The sequence below is a fragment of the Mus caroli genome, unplaced genomic scaffold, assembly GCF_978045245.1.
Source record: "Mus caroli unplaced genomic scaffold, Mus_caroli_1 scaffold_8, whole genome shotgun sequence".
Classification (NCBI taxonomy): domain Eukaryota; kingdom Metazoa; phylum Chordata; class Mammalia; order Rodentia; family Muridae; genus Mus; species Mus caroli.
The window spans coordinates 133,174,827-133,194,034 of NW_028227263.1; positions in this window are offsets into that span (position 1 = coordinate 133,174,827).

The window sequence follows — 19,208 nt, forward strand, 5'->3', positions numbered from 1 at the left end:
AGATAGAGGGTTTCTGGGGGAGGGGGCAGGAAAGAGGATAAAATTTGAAATGTAAATAAAGAAAATATTCAATAAAAAATAATGAGGCAACATGGAAAAAAAAAAAAAGAATGGCAAGCTGGTGTGATAATGGAACATGTTTTTAATCCCAGTACTTTGGGGACAGAATCAGGTAGATCTCTGTGAGTTCAAAGCCAACCTAGTCTACAAAATGACATCCTGGACATTCAGAATACACAGATATACTCTATCTTGCAAAATTACAAATAAAGGAAAGAAAGGAAAAGAATAACAAGCTGAACTACAGAAAAGTAGTAATAAAAAACTACATGGGAATTGTCATAAAAACAGATACATTGATAAAGATAATTGAAATACCAGACAAATACACAAACCTATGAATAATTGAATTTTGAGGAAGACTGAAAAATATAAACTGGAAACAAAATCTTTAAAAAAAAATAGTGCTGCCGGACACCCGCAAGACCTGCACAGGATTCCCCACGGGATCCTAAGACCTCTATGAGTGGAACACAGCATCTGCTCCAATCCAATCATGCAGAACCTGAGAATGCATTAACTAGGGAAGCAGAAAACCCGGCCTGAAGTGGGGCACAATTCCCTTCTGGTCCACTCAAGCACCGGGGTGCCTTGCCAGTGGAGTCTCAAGACACCCGCAAGGACTCACACAGGATTCCCCACAGGATCCTAAGACTTCTGGAGAGTGGAACACAACTTCTGCCAGGAGGCAGGTTCAAACACCAGATATCTGGACACCTTCCCTGCAGAAATAGAGCTTGCTTGAAGAGAATACTCTGACCACTGAAACTAAGGAGAGAGCTAGCCTCTCAGGTCTGCTGATAGAGGCTAACAGAGTCACCTGAGGAACAAGCTCTAACCAGAGACAACTATAACAGCTAGCTTCAGAGATTACCAGATGGCGAAAGGCAAACGCAAGAATCCTACTAACAGAAATCAAGACCACTCACCATCATCAGAACGCAGTACTCCCACTCCACCTAGTCCTGGGCACCCCAACACAACCGAAAATCTAGACCCAGATTTAAAAGCATATCTCATGATGATGGTAGAGGACATCAAGAAGGACTTTCATAACTCACTTAAAGAAATACAGGAGAGCACTGCTAAAGAGTTACAGGTCCTTAAAGAAAAACAGGAAAACACAACCAAACTGGTAGAAGTCCTTAAAGAAAAACAGGAAAACACATCCAAACAGGTGATGGAAATGAACAAAACCATACTAGACCTAAAAAGGGAAGTAGACACAATAAAGAAAACCCAAAGTGAGGCAATGCTGGAGATAGAAACCCTAGGAAAGAAATCTGGAACCATAGATGCAAGCATCAGCAACAGAATACAAGAGATGGAAGAGAGAATCTCAGGTGCAGAAGATTCCATAGAGAACTTCAGCACAACAATCAAAGAAAATGGAAAATGCAAAAAGATCCTAACTCAAAACATCCAGAAAATCCAGGACACAATGAGAAGACCAAACCTACGGATAATAGGAGTTGATGAGAATGAAGATTTTCAACTTAAAGGGCCAGCGAATATCTTCAACAAAATAATAGAAGAAAACTTCCCAATACTAAAGAAAGAGATGCCCATGATCATACAAGAAGCCTACAGAACTCCAAATAGACTGGACCAGAAAAGAAATTCCTCTCGACACATAATAATCAGAACAACAAATGCACTAAATAAAGATAGAATATTAAAAGCAGTAAGGGAGAAAGGTCAAGTAACATATAAAGGCAGGCCTATCAGAATTACACCAGACTTTTCGCCAGAGACTATGAAAGCCAGAAGAGCCTGGACAGATGTTATACAGACACTAAGAGAACACAAATGCCAGCCCAGGTTACTATACCCGGCCAAACTATCAATTACCATAGATGGAGAAACCAAAGTATTCCACGACAAAACCAAATTCACACATTAACTTTCCACAAATCCAGCCCTTCAAAGGATAATAACAGAAAAAAAAAAACAATACAAGGACAGAAATCATGAAAGCAAGAAAATAATCCCTCAACGAACCTAAAAGAAGACAGCCACAAGAACAGAATGCCAACTCTAACAACAAAAATAAAAGGTAGCAACAATTGCTTTTTCTTAATATCTCTCAATATCAATGAACTCAATTCCCCAATAAAAAGACATAGACTAAGGGACTGGCTACACAAACAGGACCCAATATTCTACTGCTTACAGGAAACCCATCTCAGGGAAAAAGACAGACACTACCTCAGAGTGAAAGGCTGGAAAACAATGTTCCAAGCAAATGGTGTGAAGAAACAAGCAGGAGTAGCCATTCTGATATCGAATAAAATCGAATTCCAACCCAAAGTTATCAAAAAAGACAAGGAGGGACACTTCATACTCATCAAAGGTAAAATCCTCCAAGAGGAACTCTCAATTCTGAATATCTATGCTCCAAATGCAAGGCCAGCCACATTCATTAAAGAAACTTTAGTAAAGCTCAAAGCACACATTGCACCTCACACAATAATAGTGGGAGACTTTAACACACCACTTTCATCAATGGACAGATCCTGGAAACAGAAACTAAACAGGGACACAGTGAAACTAAGAGAAGTTATGAAACAAATGGACTTAACAGATTTCTACAGAACATTTTATCCTAAAACAAAAGGATATACCTTCTTCTCAGCACCTCACGGGAACTCTCCAAAATTGACCATATAATTGGTCACAAAACAGGCCTCAAGAGATACAAAAATATTGAAATTGTCCCATGTATCCTATCAGACCACCATGGACTAAGGCTGATCTTCAATAACAACATAAATAATGGAAAGCCAACATTCACGTGGAAAGTGAATAACAGTCTTCTCAATGATACCTTGGTCAAGGATAGAATAAAGAAAGAAATTAAAGACTTTTTACAGTTTAATGAAAATGAAGCCACAACTTACACAAAACTATGGGACACAATGAAAGCATTTCTAAGAGGGAAACTCACAGCTCTGAGTGCCTCCAAAAAGAAACTAGAGAAAGCACACACTAGCAGCTTGACAACACATCTAAAAGCTCTAGAAAAAAAGGAAGAAAATTCACCCAAGAGGAGTAGACGGCAGGAAATAATCAAACTCAGGGATGAAATCAACCAAGTGGAAACAAGAAGAACTATTCAAAGAATTAACCAAACGAGGAGTTGGTTCTTTGAGAAAATCAACAAGATAGATAAACCCTTAGCTAGACTCACTAGAGGGCACAGGGAAAACATCCTAATTAACAAAATCAGAAATGAAAAGAAAGACATAACAACAGATCCTGAAGAAATCCAAAACACCATCAGATCCTTCTACAAAAGGCTATACTCAACAAAACTTGAAAACCTGGACGAAATGGACAAATTTCTGGACAGATAGCAGGTACCAAAATTAAATCAGGATCAAGTTAACGAGATAACCAGTTCCATATCCCCTAAAGAAATAGAGGTAGTCATTAATAGTCTCACAGCCAAAAAAAGCCCAGGACAAGATCGGTTTAGTGCAGAGTTCTACCAGACCTTCAAAGAAGATCTAATTCCAGTTCTGCACAAACTATTCCACAAAATAGAAGTAGAAGAAACTCTACCCAACTCATTCTATGAAGCCACAATTACTCTGATACCTAAACCACAGAAAGATACAACAAAGATAGAAAACTTCAGACCAATATCCCTTATGAATATTGATGCAAAAATACTCAATAAAATTCTTGCTAACCGAATCCAAGAACACATCAAAACAATCATCCATCCTGACCAAGTAGGTTTTATTCCAGGGATGCAGGGATGATTTAATATAGGGAAACCCATCAATGTAATCCATTATATAAACAAACTCAAAGACAAAAACCACATGGTCATCTCGTTAGATGCAGAAAAAGCATTTGACAAGATCCAACACCCATTCATGATAAAAGTCTTGGAAAGATCAGGAATTCAAGGCCCATACCTAAACATGATAAAAGCAATCTACAGCAAACCAGTAGCCAACATCAAAATAAATGGTGAGAAGCTTGAAGCAATCCCACTAAAATCAGGGACTAGACAAGGCTGTCCACTCTCTCCATACCTATTCAACATTGTACTTGAAGTCCTAGCCAGAGCAATTAGACAACAAAAGGAGATCAAAGGGATACAAATTGGAAAAGATGAAGTCAAAATATCACTTTTTGCAGATGATATGATAGTATATATAAGTGACCCTAAAAATTCCACCAGAGAACTCCTAAACCTGATAAACAGCTTCGGTGAAGTAGCTGGATATAAAATTAACTCAAACAAGACAATGGCCTTTCTCTACACAAAGAATAAACAGGCTGAGAAAGAAATTAGGGAAACAACACACTTCTCAATAGTCACAAATAATATAAAATATCTTGGTGTGACTCTAACTAAGGAAGTGAAAGATCTGTATGATAAGAACTTCAAGTCTCTGAACTAAGAAATTAAAGAAGATCTCAGAAGATGGAAAGATCTCCCATGCTCATGGATTGGCAGGATCAACATTGTAAAAATGGCTATCTTGCCAAAAGCAATCTACAGATTCAATGCAATCCCCATCAAAATTCCAACTCAATTCTTCAATGAATTAGAAAGAGCAATCTGCAAATTCATCTGGAATAAGAAAAAACCTAGGATAGCAATAACTCTTCTCAAGGATAAAAGAATCTCTGGTGGAATCACCATGCCTGACCTAAAGCTTTACTACAGAGCAATTGTGATAAAAACTGCATGGTACTGGTATAGTGACAGACAAGTAGAGCAATGGAATAGAATTGAAGACCCAGAAATGAACCCACACACCTATGGTCACTTGATCTTTGACAAGGGAGCCAAAACCATCCAGTGGAAGAAAGACAGCATTTTCAACAAATGGTGCTGGCAAAACTGGTTGTTATCCTGTAAAAGAATGCGAATCGATCCATTCCTCTCTCCTTGTACTAAGGTCAAATCTAAGTGGATCAAGGAACTTCACATAAAACCAGAGACACTGAAACTTATAGAGGAGTAAGTGGAGAAAAGCCTTGAAGATATGGGCACAGGGGAAAGATTCCTGAATAGAAGAGCAATGGCTTGTGCTGTAAGATCGAGAATTGACAAGTGGGACCTCATGAAACTGCAAAGCTTCTGCAAGGCAAAAGACACTGTCAATAAGATAAGAAGACCACCAACAGATTGGGAAAGGATCTTTACCTATAGTAAATCAGATAGGGGACTAATATCCAATATATATAAAGAACTCAAGAAGGTGAACTCCAGAAAATCAAATAACCCCATTAAAAAATGGGGTTCAGAACTGAACAAAGAATTCTCACCTGAGGAATACCGAATGGCAGAGAAGCACCTGAAAAAATGTTCAACATCCTTAATCATCAGGGAAATGCAAATCAAAACAACCCTGAGATTCTACCTCACACCAGTCACAATGGCTATGATCAAAAATTCAGGTGACAGCAGATGCTGGAGAGGATGTGGAGAAAGAGGAACACTCCTCCATTGTTGGTGGGATTGCAAGCTTGTATAACCGCTCTGGAAATCAATCTGGTGGTTCCTTAGAAAATTGGACATAGTACTACCAGAGGATCCAGCAATACCTCTTCTGGGCATATATCCAGAAGATGTCCCAACTGGCAAGTAGGACACATGCTCCACTATGTTCATAGCAGCCTTATTTATAATATCTAGAAGCTGGAAAGAACCCAGATGCCCTTCAACAGAGGAATGGATACAGAAAATGTGGTACATTTACACAATGGAGTACTACTCAGTTATTAAAAAGAATGAATTTATGAAATTCCTAGCCAAATGGATGGACCTGGAGGGCATCATCCTGAGTGAGGTAACACAATCACAAAGGAACTCACACAATATGTACTCACTGATAAGTGGATATTAGCCCAAAACTTATGATACCCAAGATATAAGATACAGTTTGCTAAACACATGAAACTCAACAAGAATGAAGACTGGAGTGTGGAATCTATGCTCCTCCTTAGAATTGGGAACAGAATACACATGGAAGGAGTTACAGAGACAGTTTGGAGCTGTGACGAAAGGATGGACCATCTAGAGATCCATCCCATGATCAGCATCCAAACGCTGACACCATTGCATTCACTAGCAAGATTTTGCTGAAAGGACCTAGATATAGCTGTCTCTTGTGAGACTATGCCGGGGCCTAGCAAACACAGAAGTGGATGCTCACAATCAGCTATTGAATGGATCACAGGGCCCCCAATGGAGGAGCTGGAGAAAGTACCCAAGGAGCTGAAGGGATTCGCAACCCTATGGGTGGAACAACATTATGAACTAACCAGTACCCCAGAGCTCTTGACTCTAGCTGCATATGTATCAAAAGATATCCTAGTCGGCCATCACTGGAAAGCGAGGCCCATTGGATATGCAAACTTTATATGCTCCAGTACAGGAGAATGCCAGGGCCCAAAAAATTGGGAATGTGTGGGTAGGGAAGTGGGAGGGAGGGTATGGGGGACTTTTGGGATAGCATTGGAAATGTAATTGAGGAAAAGATATAATAAAATATATAAAAAAAATTAGTGCTGGTCTAACTAGATGTCAATATGTAGAAGAATGCCAATAGACCTATGTTTACAACCTTGATTAAACCTTATGTCCATGAAGATCAAAGGCCTCAACATAATCCAGTTACACTGAATCTCATAGAAGAAAATATGGGGAACAATCTTGAATACTTTGGCAGAGGAGAAAACTTGAACAGAACACAATGTAAGATAGGCACTACTCTCATCAGTTGATCAAACTGTACCTCATGGAATTAAAATGATCTTTAAAGGAAAAGAAACATTCAATAGGACAAAATGGCAGCCCACCTAATGGGAAAAGGATTTCACCAACCTTACATTTGACTGAGGGCTAATATCTAAAATATATAAATAACTCATGTAATTAGACACCAATAAATAGATAACCCAATTAAAATTTGTGTACAGATCTACAAAGAGAACTCTCAACATAGGAATCTGGAGAAAAACATTTAAAGAAAAGTTCAACATTCATGGATCCTCAGCCATAGCCAACAGGGAAATGCAATTAAAAATGACGTTGCAATTTCATCTTACTCCTGTCAGAATGGTTATTTTCAAAAACACAAGTGACAGCTAATGCTGGCAAGGATGTCCAGCAAGAGGAACATTCCTCAAATATTGGTGGTAGTGTAGTCTTCCACACTTACTTTTGTGTCAATATGACTGTTTTGCAGAAAATTGGGAATCAGTCTACCTCAAGGCTCAACTATACCAAATCTGGATATATACCCAAAAGATGCCCCATCATGCCACACAGGCATTTGCCCAGTTTGGTTAATAGCATCTTAATTCATAAGAAGCAGAAACTGGAAATAGCCTAAATGCCCCTCAACTGGAGAATGGATAAAGTAAATGTGGTTCAGGTATACAATGGTGCATTACTCAGCTCTTAAAATTAATGAAATTAATTCAGGAAATTTGAAATCAACAGATGTCATTTAAAAAAGAGCTACCTGAGTGAAGTAACCCAAAATCAGAAAAAGAAATATGAAATGTATTCATTTCTAAGTGGACATTACGTGTAAAGCAAAAGATAGTTTCACTGTTGTCCATAGACCCAGAGAAGCTAAGTACAAAGTAGGGCTGTAGGAGGAAATTTAAGAGTATCCCTGTTAAGGGGAAATAAAATAGCTTTTCCAAGTGGACTGGGGGTGAAATGGGTTTGGAACAGAAGTGATAATATTGAGGGGAGGGAGAATATACTGGGATAAAAGGGTGAAGTGGTGGAGGAGAATATTGGGAATGAGGTGGAAACCTAGTGCAATAGAAACTTCATGGAATCCATGAAAGCAGAATGGAATGTATGACTAGCAGATTACCAGTAAGAGAGGATAGGGACCAGAAGTGGCCATCTTCTCTAAGCAGGCAAGGCCATAAGTGGAGTGATTGCGTTGCAAACTTAGCTATAAAAGCTTTGACTTGCAGTTTGTTCTGGGTCTGGAGCTTATCATAATTATCATCAAGAAGACCAGAGATATTTCACCTAGCAACTGATCAAAGCAGACGCAGAGTCCTACATCCAAACATAAGCAGAGCTCTGAAGGTAATATATAGAGAGAAGAATCATAGGAACTGGAGGGGTCAGGAACACCATGAGAACATGGGCTAGAGAATCAACTGATTAGTATTTATGGGGGCTCACAGAAATCAGGGAGTCAGGGAGTCTGTAGAGATCTGATTTGGGTCCTCTACATATATATATATATATATATATATATATATATATGTTATGGTCCCATACCTTGCTGTTCTTGTGGGAAGTTGATATCAGGGTGAAAAGAAAATATTGTCTATTTCCTTTCCAGGGAGATCCTTGCATCCTGTCTTCAGTCCTCTTTGTCACTTAGCCTCTCTGGATTTATGGATTACAGCATGTTTATCTTTTACTTTGCAGTTTATAACTGGATGTTTCCATTTATAAATGAGTATATACTATGTCTGTCTTTCATGGTTTGTTTTTCCTCACTCAGGATGATTTTATTTTTCTAATTACATTCAATATGACTCTTTAGTCTACTCATGGGAAACTTCTTCCCATATTGGGTTGCTTTTTCCAGTCCATGTTTCTAGATTAGCCTAACTTAACCTGATTGTCCTTTAAGTACATTGTCTCAAAGAAGCACAAGTTCTCTGCTCTCAGGAACATGACTGGATATTGTGGGAGCAGTGTACTTGATATGTAGTCCCAATCATGAAATTCTAAACTTAAAATAAAACTCTAAGTGTATATGTAGTATAATACTTAACTGGAATGGTATGGTGGTCAAAACATTTTACATAGCACTTGAGAAGCAGAGGGAGGGTAATTCCAAGGCCAACCAGGACTACGTAAGGAAACCAAGTTGCAAATGACAAATAAAAGTGACAAACCAACCAATTAACCAAACAAGGAAACAAAAACCCAAACAAAATATCTGAAATAATAGAAACTCTTACTGACTTGATGTGTAGGGTTGTATATATAGTGTGTTTGAAATTTTTCAGCTCCTTTCACATTTCTGTTAATGATTGAGAATTTTGCAAATCTAGGCTTAGAAAAAAGATACAACATAATTTTATCTCTATTAAGACTATTGAAATTTGAAAATTTGAAAATTTGGAATGATGCACCATTATACATCAAGGGTATGGGTATGACGCTGTTGTGTAGACATGTACCAAACATATTTCAACATCAGAACCTTACTCTACATTTCTGACACCTCTGTTTTCCAGACATAGAACCATAATGACATGTAGTAGCCAATTTAGTAACCCATGTAGTCAAATTGATCCCCAGGTTTTGCATCCCAGTTCCTGTGAACCTTGTTTTAAATTGTATAGGGCAGGATCTAACACAGTCCTCATGATTACATTGTAAGCACTTCTCTGAATAAGTCGTATTCCACACCCAAATTATCTTGTCTAAAACCTTAAAATATTCCCCCACATGTCAATTCTTCAATCTCTCTGTTAACAAATAAAATAGATATAGTTATGATCATCAAACCTAATAGATTTCTGCTATGTTCATGGTAATCTGCAGTCATAACTTTTCTTCATTGTAAATATTTTCATTTAGGGAATACAATCCTACTTGGAAAAACAACATAAATGAATAATCAAAAACAAGATGAAACAAAGCCCTCTAATTTTCTCCAAACCCAAATGATGCTGCCTTTGCTCCCAACCAAGCTATCCATTATCCTAGGTACCCACCATGACAGGAGGCTTTAGCACTTGTCATTCAGACACTCCATGAATCTCCTCATATTTCTGCCACTGGATTTCCAATTTTCTGTCAAAGCAAACTTGTCTTTGGAGTGCCCAGTGCTGAGAAACTGCTCCAAGACCAGTTGAAAAATCATCTCTTCCTTGCTTTGCTTTTCTGGGTGCAACCAGGAGGTAAACATTTCCCAGATGAATGATGATGAATGATGAATGTCCTAGGATCTTCAAATATGCCTGTAACCATTCAGCAGACCACAGAATGCTCCAGAAAAAAGAGGGCATTTTTCTGTCCCACTTGTCAGAAAATATTCAGCCGTATCTCTGATTTCTGACTTCATGAAGTCATACAGAGACCAGAAAAGGCTTTAATATGCAGCACATGCAAAATGTCTTTCAGCCACAAGACCAACATGCAGGCTCATGATAGAATTCACACAGGGGAGAAGCCTTTCACCTGTTTCCTATGTAACAGTAGCTTCCACCAATCATCCATATACCACTGTCACTTAAAGAATGTCCAGAAATCTGACTGAACTGTGGTACCTCCTCAAAGAGGCTGGCAGGGCTTCTGCTTTAGTGTGTCATCTGTTTATGAGGAGGCCTGTAACTACTAAATAGTACTAGCCAATGAAGATATCTCCTTCATCTCCTTCAGTCTTCCTCATAACTATTCCACAGGGCTCCCTGGCCTCAGTCCAATGGTTCGCTGTTTCTGCTTTTGTCTCAGTCAGTTGCTGGTAGAGGCTCTCAAAGGGCAGCCATGCTAAGCTCCTCTCTGCAAGTACAATATGTTATCATTAATAATGTCAAGATTTTGTGCCTACCCATGGGATAGTTTCCAAGTTGGGCCAGTCACTGGATGGCATTTCCTTCAATCTCTGCTCCATGTTTGTCCCTACATTGCTTTTAGTCAAGAACAATTCTGTGTCAAAAATTTTGAAGGTAGGTTGGTGACATCTCTTCAGTTGGGGCCCTGTCGATCTATAGGAGGTGGTTTCTTCAGGTGCCACTGTCCCATTGTTGGGCATTTCAGCAAAGGTCATCCCCACTGAGTTCTGGGAGCATTTCACGTCCCAATTCTCTGGGACTTTCTAGAGGTCTCCCCGTGTAACTACATATTTCTAATCATTCTCCTGTCCCATCTGGACTACACTTCTATTTCCCAACATATGTGACCTTGCTCCCCTTTGCTTCCCTCTCCCCTCTCCCAGATAGGTCTCTCCTTTTCTATGCCTCCCATGATTATTTCCCACTTCTGAGTGGGACTGAAGCATCTTTATTGGGTCTTCCTTCTTGTTAAACTACCTACAGTTTGTTGTTTGAATCATGGGTATTTTGTAGATTTTGGCTAATATTCACCCAATGAATATATACCATGCATGTACTTTTGGGTCTTGGTTACCTCATTCACAATTATATTTTCTAGTTCCATCCACTTGCTTGTAAAACTCATGTCCTCATTTTAATAGCTGAATTGTAGTTCATGGTGTAAATGAACAACATTGACTGTATTCATTCTATGGTTGAGGAACATCTGTGTTGTTTCCAACTTCTGAGTATTATCAATAAATCTGCTAGAAACATAGTGGAGCATATGGCCTTGTAGTGTGGTAGAGCATCTTTGGGGTATAAGCCCAGGAGTGGTAGAGGTGAGGCTTCAGGTAGAACTATTTCCCATTTTCTGAGGAATTACCATAATGATTTCCAGAGTGGTTGTACCAGTTTATAATTTCACCAGCAATGGAGGATTGTCTCTCTTTCTCCACATCCTTGCCAGTGTGTGCTATTGCTTGAGGTTTTAATGTTAGCCATTCCCATTGATGTAAAGTGGAATCTCAGGGTAGTTTTCCTTTGCATTTCCCTGATGACTAAAAAATTTGAGCGTTTCTTTAAGTACTCTGCTATTCAAGATTCCTCAGCTGAGAATTCTCTGTTTAGCTCTGTACCACAACTTTTTATTGGGTTATTTGGTTTTGTTTGTTTGTTTGTTTTGGGTTTTTTTTTTTTAGTTCTTTGAGTTATTTTTATATATTCAATATTAGTCTTTGATCAGATGTAGGGTTAGAGAAGATCTTTTCCCCAATTTGTAGGTTGCCATTTGTTCTATTGACAGTGTCCTTTGCCTTTCAGAAGTTTTAAAGTTTCATGAGGTCCCATTATTAAATTGTTGATCTTAGCGACTAAGCCATTGGTGTTCTGTTCAGGAATTCTTTTCCCTGTGCCAATGTGTTCAAGACTAATTCCTACTTTCTCTTGTATTAGATTCAGTTTATCTGGTTTTACATTGAGGGCTTGACTCACTTAGACTTGAGCATTATACAAGCTGATAAATATGAATCAACTTGCATTCTTCTATAATCAGACCACCAGTTAGGTGAACACCATTTGTTGAAGAAGTTCTTTTTCCATTGTATGATTTTGGATTCTTCTTCAAAGACCAAGTGTCCATAGGGTTCTGGGTTTATTTCTGGATTTTTGTTCTACTTTATGTATCCACCTCTATGTCTCTGTACCAATACCATGCCGTTTCTATCACTATTGCTCTTGAGGTCAGGGATGGGGATTCCCCCAGTTGTTCTTTTATTGATCAAGATTGTTTTCAATATTCTGGGCATATTCTTTTTCCATATGAAGTTGAGAACTGCTCTTTCCATATTGTGAAGAGTTATGTGTTAATTTTGATGTGGATTGCATTGAATCTACACTTTCACTATGTTAATCCTATCAATATATGAGCATAGGAGACATTTCCATCTTCTGAAGTCTTCTTTGATTCCTTTCTTCAGAGTCTTCAAATTCTTGTCATACAGATTTTTCACTTGCTTGGTTACAGTCACACTAAGATATTTTATAGTATTTGTGGGTATTGTGAAAGGAGTTGTTTCCCTAATCTCTTTCTTAGCCTGTTTATCATTTGTATAAAGGAAGACTACTTATTTGTTTGAGTTAATTTTATATCCAGATAGATATAGATCAACTTGCTGAAGTTTTATTATCATTACTAGTAGGTCTCTTGTAGAATCTTGGAACTTGCTTATGGTTACTATCATATCATCTACAAATAGTGATACCTTCAATTATTCCTTTCCAATTTATAGTCTCTTGATCTTTTTTTGATGTCTAATTGCTCTAGCTAGAACTTCAAGTACTATATTGAATAGATAGTGAGAGAGTGGGCAGCCTAGTCTTGTCCCTGATATTAGTGGGATTGCTTCAAGCTTCTCTCCATTTAATTTTATGTTGGTTTGCTGTATATTGCTTTTATTGTTCTTAGTTATGTGCCATGAATTCCTGATCTCTCCAAGACTTTTAACATGAAAGAGTGTTGTATTTTGTCAAAACTTTTTCAGTACGTAATGAGATGATCATGTGTTTTTTTTAGTTGAGTTTGTTTATATGGTATGTTACTTTGATGGATTTTCATATATTGAAACACCCATGCATCCCTGGGATGAGGCCTACTTGATTGTGGTGAACGGTTGTTTTGACATTTTCTTGGGTTCAGTTTGAAAGAATCTTGTTGAGTATTTTGGCATTGATATTCATAAGTGAATTTTGGTCTGAAATTTTCTTTCTTTCTTTGGTCTTTGTTTGGTTTAGGTATCAGAGTCATTGTGGTTTCATAGAATGAATTAGGTTGTATTCCTTCAGTTTCTATTTTTGGTTGAGAGGTTTTTGTTGACTGCTTCTATTTCCTTGGAGATTATGGGACAGTTTTGATAGTTTACCTGATCTTGATTTAATTTTGGTATTTGGTATCGTTTAGAAAAGCATCCCTTTTATCTAGATTTTCCAGTCTGTGGAGTATAGTCTTTTATATATGATCTAATGCTTTTTTGGAATTCCCTCAGTTTCTGTTGGTATGTCTCCCTTTTCATTTCTGATTTTATTTATTTGGATACTCTCTCTGTGCCCTTTAGTTAGTTTGCCTAAGGATTTACTTATCTTGTTGATTTTCTCAAAGAAGCAGCTTTTGGTTTTGTTGATGTTGACTCAATCACACTCTTTGTTTTGTTTTGGGTGCTTTTTGTTATTATTATTGTTTTGTGTGTGTGTGTATATATATATATATATATATATAATTTTAAACTCCAGATTTTATTCTACTCCTAGACCACTATCTGACTGTCCCATATCCCATATGTCCTCCCTGCCCCCCTATCTCCATGAGGATGTCTCATCCTCCCACCCCATCAGACCTCTAAACTCCCTGGGGCCTCCAGTCTTTTGACAGTTCATCTCTGATTTGACACAGACTAAGTAGTCCTCTGCTGTATATGTATTGCAGGCCTCATATCAGCTGGTGTATGTTGCCTGGTTGGTGGTCCAGTATCTGAGAAACCTCAGGGGTCCAGGTTAATTGAGACTGCTGGTCCTCCTACAGGATTGCCCTCCTCCTCAGCTTCTTACAGCTTTCTCCTAATTCAACAACAGTGGTCAGTAGCTTCCGTCCATTGTTTGGGTGCAAATATGCCTTGTCGTGCTCAGGTTTCTGAGTTCCTCTACATATTTTCCTAGGAAAAGTGAGGCATCCTTTTACACTTGCTGAGAAACAAAATAAACAAAGTTTTTATGACTTCATGTTTAATTTAATACATTATCTTCCACACATACATAACTCTGCTCTCTCTTTATTTGATGGCTTATGTGGCCATGTATGTAAACCTCAGGCTCCTTTATTTAGTTCCCAGCAATGTGCTGTGTCCATAGCTCTACTATACAACTGTACTTTACAGAGAATGATCTTAATAAAATTTACTTTGTTCACTTGAAAAAAAAATCTGTATCTGACTCTTTCAGCTACTTATTGGGTCTTTCGTAGGGCAGCCATGATAGGTCCCTTTTTGTGAGTGCTCCATAGCCTCAGTAATAGTGTCAGGTCTTAGGACCTCCCCTTGAGCTGGATCCCACTTTGGGTCTGTCACTGGACCTTCTTTTCCTTAGGCTCCTCTCCATTTCCTTCCCTGCAGGTCTTTCAGACAGGAACACTTATGGTTCAAAGTTTTGACTGTGGGATGGCAACCCCAACTCTCACGTGATGCCCTGTCTTCCTGCTGGAGGTGGGTTCCCTCTCCCCAATGTAGGGACATTTCATCTACGGTCCTTCTCTTTGAGTCCTAAGATTCTCTCATCATTCATGACTCTGGTACATTCTGGAGGGTTTTCCAAACCTCCTACCTCCAGAGGTTGCATGTTTCCATTCTTTCTGCTGGCCCTTAGGGATTTCAGTGCTTTTCCCTCACCCAATAATTGATCATGTTCCTCCCCCAACCCCATCCCCTTTCTCTCCCAGATACCTCGCTCCCCCTTTATGGTTGCTTTCTTCTCCCTCCCAAGTGGAGGCATACTCACTTGGGTCCTTCATCTTGCTGAACTTTATAAGTTCTGTGGGCTATATCTTGCGCATTCTGCATTTTTTTTCTTTTTGGGGTAATATCCACTTATTAGTGAGTACATACCATACATGTACTTTTGGGCCTGAGTTACCGCACTCATGATGATATTTTCTAGTTCCACCCACTGACCTACAAAACTCAGGATGTTCTAGTTCTTAATAGCAGAGTAGTTTTCCATTGTGTAAATGAACCACATTTCTGTATCCATTCCTCTGTCATGGGTCATCTGGGTTGTTTTCAGCTTCTGGCTATCACAAAGAAGGCCACTATGAACTTAATGGAACACGTGCCCTTGTGGCATGGTGGGGCATCTTTTGGGTAAATTCCCATTAGCCACCTACAGATAGGGAAAATATTTTCACTAACCCCATATCTCATAAAGGGTTAATATCCAAAATATATAAAGAACTCAAGAAGCTAACCACCAAAAAACCAAACAAAGCACTCAAAAAATAGTGTATAGAACTAAACCAAGAATTCACAACAGAGGAATCTCAAATGGCTGAGAAACACCTAAAGAAATGCTCAAAATTCTTAGTGATCAGAGAAATGTAAATCAAATGACCCAGAGATTCCACCTTACACAAATCAGAATGGCTATACCATTCCTGGGCATATACCCAGAAGATGCTCCAACATGCAATAAGGACACAGGCTCCACTATGTTCATAGCAGCCTTATTTATAATAGGCAGAAGCTGGAAAGAATGAAGATGTCCCTCAACAGAGGAATGGATACAAAAAATATGGTTCATTTACACAATGGAGTACTACTCAGCTATTAAAAACAATAAATTTATGAAATTCTTAGACCAATGGATGGAACTAGAAAATATCATCCCAAGTGAGGTAATCCAATCACAAAAGAACACATATGGTATGCACTTATTGATAAGTGGATATTAGCCCAGCAGCTCGAAATATCCATTTTTTATTGGTCATTTGTTTACATTTCAAATGTTATCCCCTTCCCAGTTTCCCCTCCACAAACTCCCTATCTTCTCTTCCTACACCTTCCTTTATGAGGGTACTCTATCACCCACCAACCCACCTACTCCTGCGTCAGCATCCTAGCATTTCCCTACACTGGGTCATCTAGCCTCCATAGGACCAAGGGACTCGCCTTCCATTGATGTCTGATAAGGCAATCCTCTGCCACATATCCAGCTAGAGCCATGCCCCTCGCACCCCAATGTGTACTCTTGGGTTGGTGGTTTAGTACCTGGAAGCTTTGTGGTTCTGGTTGATTGATATTGTTGTTCTTCCTATGGGGTTGCAAACCCCTTCAGCTCCTATAGTCCTTGCCCCAACTTCTCCATTGACACCCCCCCCCAAACACCTCAGTCCAATGTTTGGCTGAGTACATCCACATCTGTATTGGCCTCTCAGGAGACAGCTATACTAGGCTATACTAGTCAGTAAGCACTTCTAGGCATCAGCGATAGTGTCTGGGTTTCCTGTGTGGAGATGGCTATCACAAAGAAGGCCACTATGAACTTAATGGAACACGTGCCCTTGTGGCATGGTGGGGCAGTGTCTGGATGGCCTTTTCTTCAGTCTCTGCTCCACTCTTTGTCCCTGCATTTCCTTTTGACAGGAGGAATTCTGGATTAATATTTTTGAGGTGGGTGGGTTGTACCTATCTACTGGATATGGTCTCTAAAGGTTCTATCTCCCCTTTGTTGGGTATTTTGGCTAATGTCCCCCCTGTTGGGTCCTAGGAACCTCTTGGGTCCCTGATATAAGAGAATTTCTAGTGGCAACTCCAAGTTCTCCCTCCCCGACTGCTACATACCTCCTTTCAAATTCCTGAGTCTCTGTACTTTTCCCCAATCTCTTCCCATATCTGAACTGGTCCCTCTTTTCCTTCCTCCTCCTCCTCTTTGTCTCCCAGAACCCTTACTACCTCTACTTCCCAGAGATTATTTTCTTCCCCATTCTGAGTAGGACTGTAGCATCCACACTTTGGTGTGATCTTCTTTCTTCTTGGGTTTCTTATGGTCTGTAAGTTGTATCATGGGTATTCCGAGCTTCTTTTTGTCCAATATCCGCTTATCAGTGAGTACATACCATTTGTTTTCTTTTTGTGACTGGGTTACCTCACTCAAGATGATATTTTCATGTTCCATCCATTTTCCAGTGAATTTCATGAAGTCATTGTTTTTAATATCTGAATAGTATTTAATTTCTATCTTTATTTCTCCCTTGATCCAGTGTTCATTCAGTATAGAGTTTTTCACTTCACGAATTTGTAGGGTTTCTGTTATTTCTGGTCTAATAACATACAGGGGACTACTCAGTTTCCCTCTATCTCTTGTCTCTTGCTTTGTAAGGCCACTTTTGAAGAGGATCTGTGAGGTGCCGAGAAGAGACTATATTCTTGTGTCTATCCATTTGAGTTATAGTATATATCAGGGTTGTTATTTCTCTGTTTAGTTTCTGTCTGGATGACCTGTCCATTGATAAGAGTTGGGTTTTGAAGTCTCCCACTATTATTATGTGGAGTTTGATGTGCAACTCAAGATTTAATAATTATTCTTTTACAGATGTATGTCCCTATTTGGGGCATAAACGTTCATAATTGAGACATTCTGTTGGTATATGTTTCATTTGATGTATATCGTGTCTTCTCCATCTCTCTCTCTCTCTCTATATATATATATATATATACATATATATATTGGGCTTATCTGTTCAATTTTGTTATAAAATAGAATGGCTCGATCAGTTTGAACTTTTGCCCATTTGCTTCGAAAAACTTTTTCTAACCCTTTACTCTGAGACAATGTCTTTTTTTATGTTAAACTGCTATTTGTTTATGAAGCAGAAGGATATTTCCTGTTTCTACATCAATTCCTTTAGCTTGCATCTTTTTATTGAGGTATTGGACCATATATTTTGAGAGATTTTAATGATAAATGACAGTAGTAGGACAGCTGGGCTCTGGTGGTGCCATAATGCCCTAGCTTTGTTGATTTTGCTGTCATGCTGGCCTCTAATTGTCTGGCTTTAGGGTTATTATAAGGACAGGTGCTGATTTATCAGTTTGTCTTTTTATCTGTTTCTGCCCTTGGTTTTCATTTCCTCTCTGATCTTTTGGTCTGAGTTGCCTGGGGTTTTGCTAACAAGCATGTCTTCACTTCCAGTAGGATGTCTTTGCTGGGGCTTTGGCCAGAATATGGAGACTATGAGAGGCTGTGCAGGTGGAGGTTGTTGAAGAGGAAAGAGCCTTGAATGGCTCTGGTCTCCAGTAAAGGATCTGGACTACAGACTGTAATATCTATTGGATTAGTTTTTAAATATAGTATCTTCATTAAATCTTTGAGAATGTTATATTTGCATAAAGTAGTATTTGATCATGTTGACACCTTTGCTTGTCCTGTGAATTCCTCTAGATGTGCCTTCACATTACCAAATTCTCCCAACTGCATAATTTCTTTTATAATAACCAACCTATCATGTCAATTTCTGTTGTCCATATATGTGTAAATGTATGAGTTTATCTACTGGTGGTTGGTCAACCTACTAGGGGCTTCACCCTTAGTGAAATTTGCCTCTCCATGCCCAGAAGCCATGAACTGTCAAAAACTCCTCACCTAGGGCTAGATTTTCATGAACACCTTCCTCATATTAAAATGTTGACTGGCCTAATATTGTGTATGTATATTGCCAAATGCAACATTTACAGCAAAAAACCACAGTGATCTCACAGGCTACAAATTCCCCACCTATTGTGAATTTATTATTACACTGGTTCAGATAGAGCCAGTAGATACTGCTACTGCTACTTCTACTTCTACTTTACTTCTACTTCTACTTCTACTTCTACTTCTACTTCTACTTCTACTTCTACTTCTACTTCTACTTCTACTTCTACTTCTTCTTCTTCTTCTTCTTCTTCTTCTTCTTCTTCTTCTACTACTACTACTACTACTAATAATAATAATAATAATACTATCATCATCATTATTATCATCATTATTATTATTTGTGGTACTAC